This window comes from Alligator sinensis, unplaced genomic scaffold (genome assembly GCF_000455745.1).
Source record: "Alligator sinensis unplaced genomic scaffold, ASM45574v1 scaffold615_1, whole genome shotgun sequence".
Classification (NCBI taxonomy): Eukaryota; Metazoa; Chordata; order Crocodylia; family Alligatoridae; genus Alligator; species Alligator sinensis.
The window spans coordinates 449844-462786 of record NW_005841982.1 but is presented as its reverse complement, the minus strand read 5'-3'; the positions used below and the strand labels follow the sequence as shown (position 1 = coordinate 462786).

Sequence of the window (12943 nt, the reverse complement as noted above, 5' to 3'; positions counted from 1 at the left end):
TCATTCTCCCCCTGTACTCGGCCTTAGTAAGGCTGCAGCTGGAGTACTGCGTCCAGTTTTGGGCTCCACAATTCAAAAAGGATGTGGAGAAGCTTGAGAGAGTCCAGAGAAGAGCCACGCGCATGATCAGAGGTCAGGGAAGCAGACCCTACGATGACAGGCTGAGAGCCCTGGGGATCTTTAGCCTGGAAAAGCGCAGGCTCAGGGGTGATCTGATGGCCAACTATAAGTTTATCAGGGGTGACCACCAGTATATGGGAGAACGTTTGTTCACCAGAGCGCCCCAAGGGATGACGACTAGGTCGAATGGTCATAAACTACTACAAAACCGTTTCAGGCTGGACATAAGGAAGAACTTCTTTCCTGTCCGAGCCCCCAAGGTCTGGAACAGCCTGCCACCGGAGGTGGTTCAAGCGCCTACACTGAACACCTTCAAGAGCAAACTGGATGCTTCTACATCCAGGTTGTGATCACTAACTTTGTTTCTTAAGTATTCATAGCATCCAACAAAGTAGGTTGGTTACCTAGGAAGGCTCATATCTCCCTCAGTCTCAAAGGTGCCACCGTGTCTTACTGTCTGCCTGTTTGTTAAGCAAGTGTCTGCTTTGCACGTTTGCCTGTAACAGCAGGTCATGGTAGTGCCTCTGCATAGAGATTAAAACAAACTCGGTATGTTTTGATAAGCTTTTACCAGGAGGCAATACACGCTCAGAGTTTGGTTAACTAATTTGAAAGTGAGTAGAGCTGATCCGATTTCCCTTTTGGATCACACATTAGTGCTGTTTAATAAACATAGGAATTACATTTGAACACTGGATTAAATTTTCCTTGTGATGTCTTGCATGTCTTACAAGAAGGCAAGACCAGTGGGATTTAAACAGTACCTTGATTTAGGAATGTGCTGAATTACTTCTTAGAAACTGAGCTGAAACAATATTTTAAACTTAATAAATATATGAATAGTTATTCATTTTATATTTAATGTCAAATGTTCTATTGCTTATAGAAGAAACAGAACATTTGAATGGGACATGGAGGCTAGTGAGTAGGTAGAGTTGAAGGAATGTGGCAAGTCAGCTCCTCCCAACAACTTGTCAATCCCAAGGAAATAAGCTCCCCTTACATGATGGATGGTAATAACTACTCTAGCTAAGACTATTCAGTTTCCATTACACTCCCTTGTTTACATGCTTAGCCTCACAATATTATTATTTTTTTTTATGACTAAAGTTTCTCAAATTAATCTGCCATAAGTTTTAAAAAGTTTGAGCAAAATTACTTTATTTTATTTTGGCTTGCAAAGGTTTAAAAAAACATGAGCTTTGATATGAATTAGCTTTCTATTTAGAACAGGCCTACTGCAAAAAAAAAAAAAAAGTTAGAAATGTAACACAGGGTGTCTCCACTGTATATTAGAAACTCATTTTGCTAATATAATCACTTGGCGATATTTTGGAGTCAAAGTGATACCTGGCTTCTGCTCCCTTGCGGTTGGTTCTACCACCCCTGGGCACAGTACAGCTAGGGTAGCATGATGGCTGGACTCTGCTTCCCAACAGCCCTGGGTGGTGGCCAGCTCCTTCTGGCTGCTGCTGGATCCAGCCCTGCTGCCCACACATCCTGGCCTGTCTGCCTTGCACTCACTGCTGCAGGCATTGGACAAAGCAGGTGGGCAGGGTCTCTATGAAAACTGGCCTGGGACCCAGACAGGCTGGGAGTGCTCAGCTGGGCAGATGGGATGGGCAGGGAGTGGCATCTGGGAATGGGGTGGTGACCGCATGGGGCCAGGACCTGAGGCAGAGCCACTATCCGCTGCCTGCAAATCCCCAAGACCTATCCCCATGGACAGAGGTATGCTGGGAATGGATTGTGGATCTGCCCCAAGCCCTGGCCCCATGCTGTCACTGCCCTGCAACCCTGGCCCCAGCCCTAACCTTGCCTGTCCATCCCACTCTTGGAGTCAGTCTCTGCCCACCCATGGGCTTATCCCATCTGCCTGGCTGAGTATGCCCTGCCTGTGTGGATCCCAGACCAGTCTCCATGGAGACCCCAGAATCACTGGGCAGTGATGGTACAGGGCTGAGCTTTAGGCAGAGCCACTTCAGGAGTTTTGGTGAGCTGCTGTGGGATGGAAGGGGTGCTGACTTGGCCCAGTGCAGCAACAGCACCCACAACAGCTCACCAAAGCTCCCTAAGTGATCTTCCAGCCCAAATAATTGCCCACCCCTAGCCTATATCCAGGTTCCTCACTTCATCAGTGAGTGCTCTTATCACTAAGCTATTATGCAAGAACTTGGCAAAAGTACACATATTCTTGATTTGAACTCAATGATGTCAGTGAGAGTTGTGTGCACTTTAAGAAAGTCTAATAGATTGCGTCTCCCTTGGACTAGAACACCTGCCTGGATTGTAAAATGTAGCATAATCAGAAATGATCCAGTTCAATTACTTAGACTCTTCTTTCTTGAACTGCTTCCAAAAGAGTCAACGAAAAAAAAAAAAGGGTGCCAAATTAACTAAGTTACATAGTGAGTTGTGGCTGTTGGAACAGGGAAAATCTGGATTGTTCTTTCAAATTTAGGCACCTGTATTTCATCCAGGACCTTTTTATGTGCCTATGGAACCAGTCTAGGCTAACCCTTGGTCTTCAATTCTAACACATTAGTCAGATATTGGCCAAATTATGCATCCATGTCTACATGAGTTTCCTGTGGAGTCACCTAATTAGCTCTGCAGTAAACATCTCAGCATCTACGCAGGTGGCCCTATTAGGCCGCAGAAAACTAACTGGCTCCGAAGCAAGCTAGTACTTGCTTTTACAAGTACTATCCTGCTGTAGAATTTGGGTGTTCAGAAACACATGTAGATGCTGATGGGGCTGGCTGGGGCACAAGGATGCTTCAGTGCAGAGGCTGCCTGCTGGCTAGCCCCACACTGAAGCACCCTTATGCCCCGGCCATCCAGGGCTGCTCCAACCTAGCTCAACATGCAGCCATCTTGGGCGCATGTGTATATGTAGTTCCCAGAAACAAACTCTAGTTTGATAACCTCAATAAACTGGAGTTTATTGCTGTGTATTACTATGCACATGTAGATGCACCCACTAAGTCTTCAAGTAGGTAGCTTAATCATAATGCAATGCCCTAATTAACTTCAGCTTTGTAGTATACTGTAGAACTGGGATTTATTTAAAATAAAATGAATTTCAAGAATTAGTTTCTGTAAGAATAAGATTCCACAGTTAAGAGCTTGGAGGGCCGGGGGAGGGAGAAGGGAGAAAACTACAAGAAAAAGACACGTTTGTCCCGGTAAAAAGTAACCATGGAATGCTACCACCATTCTGCCCACAAATCTACATTTCGACCTGCATTTGATCAGCTGACCCATCAAAAAGACAGTCCTGTGGTCCAGCACTAGACTGATATTTTGAACATGTGGATTTTATCAACTACTACTACTTCAATTTCAGCTGGGGAATACCAAGGCATAATTGTCCCCTCTGTCATATGGTATTCACTTAAGACCCAGTTCCCTACTGTTCCAAACTTATCTTGTGTTCCCTTGAGCTAAATCCACATGTGTATTATGATGGTCAACATCACAAGGTCTAATTTTTAGGCACCTGGCTCCAACAGTGAGATACACAGTTCTGTGTCAGGTGATGAAAACCCCTATACTAAGCATGAAGCAGCTGTGGTTGCACAGAATGGGATCCACAAGAGGTAGCAGCCATAAACCAGCCAAGAGAAAGTTAGGAGAGGGGAATATTTGTCATTTTACCTCTGTCCAGGGCTTAAGGACCAAACATGTACTGCTATAGGGCAGTCCTTTTACAGCCCCAAAACCCTCTCTTATATTTGTCCTTTCACAAAAGTAAAGGAGTAACCTGTGATGTTAAGACACAAGCAGATTATGAGGTGCTAATGTCCACCTTTTCTAATATTTTAGTCTACAAGTGGCAGGTACACAGTGATTGGAACACTCACTTGAAAAAGAGGAGACTGGGGTTATAACCCCCGCTCCAAGGACTGTTAATCCCAAAATCATTTACTTCCTTTGGAGCAGGGATCCAGAACCTAGATCTCCTCTCTCCCAGATGAGCGTCCTAATCACCAGGCTAGTCATACTTGCTTTTATGCCATCTCTCCTTGACCTAGTGAGTCCCGAATTATTTTATGCAAAGTATCTCAGCTTCAACAGGAGTGGAACATGCCTTCATCCCAGAACAACATTTACACAAGTGGTTTGATGTACTTTCCTGGGTGGCAATGCAGTGAGGTCTTGCCATCTTGAGTGAGCACTCAACCAAGAGATCTTATAAAAGGAAGGCACCACTGTCTCACACCTATTGCTCCTCTCACCAGTCAGAATGTTAGGTATGTCTTCAGTACACCTACAGAACAGGAACCTTCAGAGCACTTGGTATACCCATGCTGCCCTTCAAAGACAGCAAGAGTTTTGGAAATGAACTAGGTAAATACCACACACAAACTTAGAAACCTCAGAGGTGACAGGGGTTTGGAGGATTACTCTTGGACTTTAGCTTAAATTCCAAATATGTGCCGAAATTAGAAGCCCAAGTCCCTTTGTAGATACGGATCTTGGGAGAATTGAGAAAGTATCCATCTGCAAAATGGATAAAAAAAATGCTGTTATCCGCCTCTGCAGTGTTGTGAGGATAAATACATTGAAGACGGAATTGTTTAGACACTCCACTAATGGTGACCATACCAAGAACTAAAACATTTTTGGTGATATGCAAGAAGGTAAAAGCCAAGCTTCCCTGATCTCAGACCAAGACTGCAGACAGAAAAGGTGAAAAAGGCTCTTTTTTTTTATTTTAGAACTTGGAACAAGAGAGAAAAAAAAAAACCCAGAAGAAAGCTACAGCATGTAAGTCACTTATGAGAGCAGAATTTTAAATTTGTATGTGTAGGCCTTGTTCTGCCTCCTTCAATTATATCAGCACAGCTTCTAAGATTTGCATAACTTAAATATATTTGTCAGCTTCAGGTATAACACTGAGAAACAGCATATGATCATATTAAGAGATAGTGAGGACAACTTTTCACCATAGTCAACCTCATTATCTCTTTAATAATGGTAAATAAAGTAGAAACAGGTTGATATAAGACTGTCCATTCAAACAACAAGGGGCGGGGGGGTGGGGAGGGAGAGAATAGCTGGTGTTTAAAATTTGCTCTGCGAACTGCATCTGTAAACTATGTTTCCTCACAGTGGCAGTAGTGAGAAACTGATGGGAACTGAACCATTTGAATTCTAGAGAAGCACCACAGTGCTCTGCTCAGGCTCAAATTGAAGACACCACAATTCTTCTCTGTTGAGTGGAAAAGGATGGGAAGGAAAATAAGAGGGAATCCTATAGGATTCTACAAATTTCAGGTTGAATTTAAATCCCTGAATGAGTTCTTAATGCAGAGAGCTTAGCACTGCCTTATTAAAATCCACTGTGAAAATTAGTTCCTGCATTCTCCACCAACCATGACATTACTCCTACCTCTGCCTTTCCTAGATGTCCCATCCTGTACCAGCCAAAGCAAGCAAGTATATGGTCACCACTTAAAAATAGGTAATCGCTGCATGCACTATGCCAGTTATTTAAAAGGTATTTTTTTATAAGCAGTTCTTTCAATAGTGGAGAAATAATAGAAACAAAAACAGGAAAGATAAAAAATGAAAATTCAGAAAAAGCAAAAATTTTACCACTGCACCTGTCTCTCACAGGCTTCCCTAGAGAGTTAACAACTTTTATACCTTGCCTGTTTTTCACATCTAAGAAACAAAGTTAGTCCTTTTCCCTGAATGGCTAGACAAAACTGAGTCCTACATGGTAGAGAAATTTATTATATGATTCAAGTATATTTGCTGTTTTCTCATTTATTTTAGAGCAGTGTCTCAACCTTTTTGAAATTAAGGTACCCCTCATTGGAGAAACCCATCCATAACAAGTTGTGAACTGACTGGCACCCAACTTCAATATCTACTTTATATATGCAGTGCTTACCTCCCTGCAGAAGGGCCAGGCAGTGGGTGTGGGGAACAGCCAGGCAGGGACAAGCCTGACTTGAACTTATCTGCCCAGCACCCTGGTTGAGAATCACTGGTTTAGAGAGTCTAGTTTCCCTGAAAACAGCAGGAAAAAAAAAAAAAGAGCAACAGACAGCTTCCTTGTTCATATCCACTAGTCTGCCACTTCAGCAAACTCTGCACCCAAAGATTCACCCCTCTGTTTCCTCTCAGAATTACATAGTCAGCTTCTCTTGGCTCCTTACCCAAGACACGGACTACAGCAGATATCCTATAAACCTAGTCCCTGCAACAGCAACCAGGTAAGCCCAGATGCATGTGTTAGCTTGGATCTCCTGTGCAGCCTAATGGCTTGAGTGGTAGCCCCCATATCTTCAGCTGTGTTTTTAAACAATTAAGATCCTTAACTGCACTCTACTGAGCCTGAAAGGATGCTGGCACACTTGTTGACTTCATAAAGCTCTCCAATTGGTCTTGGATCCAGAGCTACCATGACGGAAGCCATTAACTCCTTTCAAGATAACAATTTTAGTAAACTGTTGTACATATAGCCATGTATACACAGTGTTTACTAAACATGTCTATGTATGAGCATAAAGGCCTTGACTTGGAGCCCCTTGTTTCCTATATGTTTATTTGTATTAGAAAACTTTATCTTTTAAGCATTACTCATTTGTTATGGCACGTTCTTTAATGAGGTGTTCCACCTCAAATCTTGAGCAACATTGTAATTTTTAAGTCTCCATAAAAATGTCTTTGGACAGCTCAACAGCATGCAAAAACAGATAAGCAAGTTGCACAGATGTATCGTATTAAGTTTAAAATTGTCTCCTTTTTGGGGGCATGGCTTAATTGAATTAAAAGTTAAGCAAAACAAAAGCCTTGGCCTACATTTCCCCCCCCCAAGATTGCTCCATCATAGACTGTTCATTCTGCTCAGTCACTCGCCTCCCTTCTACCTATGGTGGAAACAACAAGCCACACCAGTCATGATGAGTCAACAGGAATCCAACATCTCCCAAAGGGTATTGGAACCCTGGAACATAAACTACGTTACAAATAAATACATCTTGTAGTTAACAAGATGAGGCAAAGGGCCAATTTTATGCAATATTTCTAGGGATAGGAATTGTAGTTCCTATAGAATTGTAGTTCCTGGCCCAGTAGACATTTAGTTTGTGTTCAGACAGCTGAAGTCTTAATGGCAACCCTTTCTAAGGGTGTGTCACAGTTTCCTCTTGAGTGGAAATATCTGGCAGCTTAATCAAACAAATCCTTGATGCTTTACACCCATTCAGATAGTGCCAATGCCATCATTTTGCCTCAACATGTTAGTTTGTCTCCTTGTCACTGTAAGCCGTCAGGCTTTCAAGACCTTTGTGTCAAAACACTTATACTTTTGTCAGCATTCACTTTGCCAGTTGTTTTCACATGACACATAGACATTGAATTTTCTAAATATGAAAATACTGAGAGATTCTGAATGAGTTGACATTAAACCCTAGAAGCCTCACCTCTAACTAAAAAGTTATGGTTAAGAAGCACACTTTTCCTTCACAAAAATACCACTGTGTCTTCTCTAAACACAAAGGCCCTGGCTTAATCTGGCCATTCCAACATAGGATCCTTGTTTGCAGAGTTAGATCTTCTTTGCTTATGAATGGCATATGCGACATCTACATTGATTTAACAGTAGCTTTCAGATAAGTTAAGAGATCATTAATTTCAGAAACCCAACTTGTTGTTTCTCTTAAAAGATTGTATAGAATTTTGAAAAGCAAAACTCCACATTTCTTTAGTACGCCCAGTAAGCAATGAATGCCGGGACATAAATGTTCATGTCATATGCATTAAGTACAGCCATCTGGTGACACTGCTAGGTAAGAATCTGACTCTGGAAATAGTTTGTATATTTACAGAAGAGGGATAAGTATAACATTCTATAAATCCCTGTAACCCCTTGCCTTTTGTAACTCTCCAAACTAGGATATGCAAAGGCATAGCCAGCTCATTGAGCACCCAGGGATGTGGTGGGGGGGCAGGCTAGCTACTGCATGGGAGGGAAGGGAAACAGACTGACATGGGTGCGGGGAAGGGAAGGCTTACCTTGCCATTCTGCTCACTCCCCACCCCCCAGATACAAGCTTGGTGCAGTCCTGCCCTTCCTGGCTCCTACAGCCAGGCAGGGGCAGTGCAGGGCTGTCACTGTCACAGCAAAGGCTCTTAGTAGAGGGGGAATCCCGTCCCATCCCCCCCACTCACTCCAATCTAGTTAAGCTACTGATGATATGCTGCTTGTGATCATCCACAAGTGTACAGCCCTCACTTTGATGGTGTCTCTTAAGAGCCTATAGAGTGAAATGGTTTGCATTAAATTCTACCAAGTAGCCCAATTTAATTTTAATCAGACAACTGATTTTCATGAAATACTCTGGTCAATCCATTTTTAATGTAATGCCGAAGTCATGAGCAGTCTACAAGTGACAAATGCTGCGAGTAGGTGCTGACTGCTTAGACTGAAAACTTTTATAGCAAGCACTTCACAAAGTCCCTCACACACAGCCCTGACTGAGTTCTTCCACCTGGACACTCACCAGCCTGCCGAGCTGTGTGTCACCTCACTGGAACCCATATTCTCTTAAGCTTGCTTTGGTCTGGGTAGATTTTAGCAGTGTGACATCCCCCCACCACACACCCCTTGCTTTTTCAGATCCCTTTATGGGAAAAGGGATTATTAATCTTCCATTGGAAATTGGGGCTTACAGGCCCACTTCATAGACCTCCAAAAGCACTACTGGCCAAATGACATTCCCCATTGGTTTAAGTGTCCCCTTTCTCAAAGCTCCAAATTTGGGGGTCTTGGGCTTAGTTTTCCTCTTCAGAAACGCATGGTAGTGAAAAGTCCTTACATAGGATGCTAAAGCAAGTATAAAAGAATGTTCCAGGCAAAAAACTCATCAAGGTACAAGTATATATTTCCCTGCTCCACTTTCTTAACCACTCTGGAGAGTTCTTTGGACATATGTTGGAGCTCTCTGATGAGTCCAGTATCCTCTTTCTATGCTCATATAACCAGCTCTCTCAGATTTTAGCAAGTAATCAGGACTTCTATCCTCCTGCTACCAAAAAAAAAAAAAAAAAAAAACATGCTCCTTTGATTCTTTCCCCTGATCAAAGCCTCTTGCTCCATTATGAAATTCCCTTAAACTTAACGTGTCCCATCTTTAACTCCTGGTTCCTTATTCTGTTGATGGGGACTTTCCTGTGCCCCAGATCTCCTTCCTGAAGACAAACTGGCTTCCCTCCTTAGCATATTTTTTGTTCAGTGGCAGGAAAAGTCACTATATGCCATCAACTAGTTTTCATCTCTAGTCTGTAGAATAAGTGTCACAGTTTTGATAGATGATGGCAGGCATTGAGAACTTCATGATTTCAAGGATTCTGACTGAGGACTTAGTTTTTAACTTACAAAAAAGTCTCCCCAAAATATCACACAAAAGCTCTCAATTAGGAAGGCAGAAGAAAATGAAGTCTGTATTAGAAGAAATGTCTTTTAAGATATAATATAAGGATTTAAAAAAAAAAATCCAAAAAAAACCCAAACCCCACCAACCTATGCACTTTTATTTCCCCCACTGAATTGAATGAAGCATAGTATGAACTTGCAAGACAAAGAGAAACATGTAAGATGGTGTTGAAAGGTTTTTAATTAGTTTGTAGGGAATACTGTAACTAGTCAGCATTCCCTCCAGCCCTTCTGTGCGACTTATTGTCTTGACAGACAAAAAGCAGTACCAGTAGCTACTTGTTCCTTTCAAATAAAGACAAAGGATACCACTCCTATCAGTGAGACAAACATTTCTTGTTGCCCAGCAAATCCTCAATTCCATAACCCACATAATAAGTTCCCTGTCACTTGATAAGTGCATCATAACATTTCTCTGTCTGTTTTTCCAGCATGTTCATGTGTCATTTATAGTCTATGCATCACAATGAAGGGTCTTATTGCTCCAGAGCTGCTATACTGTTCTAAATATGCAGGTTATGCTTATCTTACTACCACATACTTAAACTGATGTGGCTTCCATATGGTTGGCAAATATACTTTGCAGACCTTTTTGGTTGAAGGACATTTTGCAGGAAGACTGGGTCACTGGCTGGTTTAGAAAAAGTATGTTTTTGTTTTGTTTTTTTAACTGGTTCTAAATAGTCTTAGTTGTTTTGTAGTTTTGGCCGCAACTTCTTCCATAAAGTTCAGCAAGATTGAATTTCAGCTACCTACAATCTGATGCAAATATTTACTTGTCTGCAAAAGTAGTAGATAAGAACTGCAATCAAAGTTAACAAAACAAAACTAGAAACCAAGCCAAAAAAGGGCCAAAGGCAGTACTAAACAAAAAAATCCTCTCTCTGGTTCAGTGATCCTTGTATTAATATAGGAGACCTGGAGTGATGACTGGGAAAGGTTTTATTTTTGGAAGTAACCTTAAGCTTGAATCCAGAGATTGCTTTAGGATGTGAAACCTTTCAGAAACCAGAAATATGAAGGACCTGTTTTCATCAAATAGGTGTATCTTTATAGGCAAGTACTTAAACAGGTCACCTGATGTTTAAAGGTGCAGCACACACACCCAGTTTCCACTTAAGAAGTCAGCTCAGTATTTTGACCATCAAGTTACCACAGCTGTGAAAATGGGGCCTATAGCAGTGGTGGTGGCAGCAGCCCAGGCAGGGCCCTGGCATGCTCAGTGTCCTGGGCTGCAGTGGGAACAGAGTCTGAGCTGGAATGGGACAGGTGGGGGGCAGAGGCTGTAGGTAGGGTGGGCAGACAGGCAGCAACTGCTTGTCCCCCTGCTGGCTCGTATTTAGTTCCAAGACAAGGGGCTTTTTTCCTCCTCCTGTTAAGGGAGGGGAAGTGAAGAGGACCCTCACCTTGGAACTGAGTAAATATAGTAATTTATTATTCTTCTCACTGCCTGTCACCTACAAAACAAAGCTCACCCTCCTGCAATCAGTCTAAAGTTACCAGCTATCATTACCCACTTGGTACTTTTTCAAGCAAGCCTGTGCTTTCTCCCAAAACAATATCCTTTTCCTTAAAATTCTCCTTTTCAGTGATACCTACACAAGATAAAGCTATGCTACTAGTGAGCTGAGATTGCTGTCTCATGCTGACCAAAAAGAGACATTTAGTACGATTTTAAGAATTGCCTAGTCATGACAGTATTTAAGCACCAGAGCAGATTACCTAGAGAAGTTGTGGAGTCTTCAGCACTGGAAATTTTAAAGAGCAGGTTTCACAAACACTTAATGAGATTGTTTAGATAGGGATGAGACTGCCTTGAGCAGGGAGATCCCTTCCAGCCCTGTTTTTTCTTGTGTTTCTTGATACTTTGGGGTTATGCAGATAGGTTATTTGCAGTCATTTTTAGATATGTTGCATTTGTTTTAGTCACCCCTTAGATGGTGACTTCACTCTATCCAGTAGATGCTTTTAAATTGATATATACCTCATATGCTTGAGCTGCCTGTCTTTCTGTTCTTTTGTCTTAAACTTGGATTGTAAGGTCTCCAAAGCAAGTAACTCCGCCTCTGTTACCCCAATCTGTAAAATGTGGCCCTGATGTCTGACTTTGGTTCCTAGGTAGTACCATAATATAGCAGAATTTCAGTTAACCAGAATAACTGGTACCAAAACCCATTCATAAAAAAACCAAACTGTTCAGTTAATAAAACAAGCATTAAATGAACATTAATATATGCAAGACATATACTTTTTTTTAGTTTGTTGCATATTTTAATTTTTCACTTCGTTCTTTTAGTGTCCATTGTTCCCAGGTATACTGCACACCACATAGGTTGGCAGCACATCTTACATTCAGATAACTGAATGGTTCAGGTAACTGGTGTTCAAATAATTGCCTCTTTACTGTACAGACAGAACTAGAAGAGTATTCTCAAAGGAAACTCAGTACAAATATAAGTCAGGAGCTGTGTTTAGCCAGATTTATTAAACTTTCTTGCAAAAAATCTCTATGATAGAAATGTTCTATTTTATTTATGCTGGGCAGAGAAACAAATCAGGAGAATCAACAGATGTTATTAGAAAACACCAGAGCTAAACCCCTGCCCAAAACAAAGCAGTGGCACCTGGTGGAGCAGGATGTTTCTTGATCATTTGGTTTTAGTAGTTTAACAGGTTGGTGGATGTCATCAACTCAAGTGCAGGTACCTGCTCAGGGTGTGGATGGGAAAATATTCATAGCTTGGATGAGGAAGAGTGGGTGGGAAAGCTCTCAGCTTAGAATCACAGATTGCTTATCACTGGAAGTTTCATGAGTTAGGAAAATAGGACTGGATGTTGGGGCTTTGCTAGGATATGAAAACAGAAGGGGTTGTTAGCTAGGATAAGTCAGTTTGAAGGTACCTATGAAAGAATGTAAGAACATTTTTCAGCTGAAAGTGAGATAGCAACATTTCTCACCTCACAGCTACAAGAGGTCAGAAGCCAGTAAGAGGCCAGGAATAATGGATTAGTTGCTCTAAGAAGCTCAGTTGAGATATGTTTACCCATCAAGATGCATGGGTTGAAATGGGTCGTCTGAGCATGAGGGACTGGTAATTAATAGTATGTTGCTGAGAAACTCATTACAGTTGTGTACATGCCTAGTTACCTTACCTTTCCAAGTAGCCTGCATTGCTTCCAACTATGTTGCATTACTTAAAAGGTCCTGCTGCTGGGTGATATTATTAGAATTGACACTTTATATTTTGGGGTGTCTTTCTACTCAGTTTGGAATATCCCATAATACACAGAGATGGAGCATGCATGAAACAGAACTACCAGGAAAATCCCCCCACAAACACAGGATAGCACAACCTATTTCAGAAGTAC

The 12943-nt window shown here is 41.8% G+C and overlaps 1 protein-coding gene across 2 annotated transcripts in view; it reads right to left on the bottom strand.

Moving 5' to 3' along the window:
- MAPRE2 (microtubule associated protein RP/EB family member 2) overlaps positions 1-12943 on the bottom strand; it is a 132510-nt gene that overhangs the window by 118682 nt on the left and 885 nt on the right. The gene's annotated exons all lie outside the window — the stretch shown is intronic.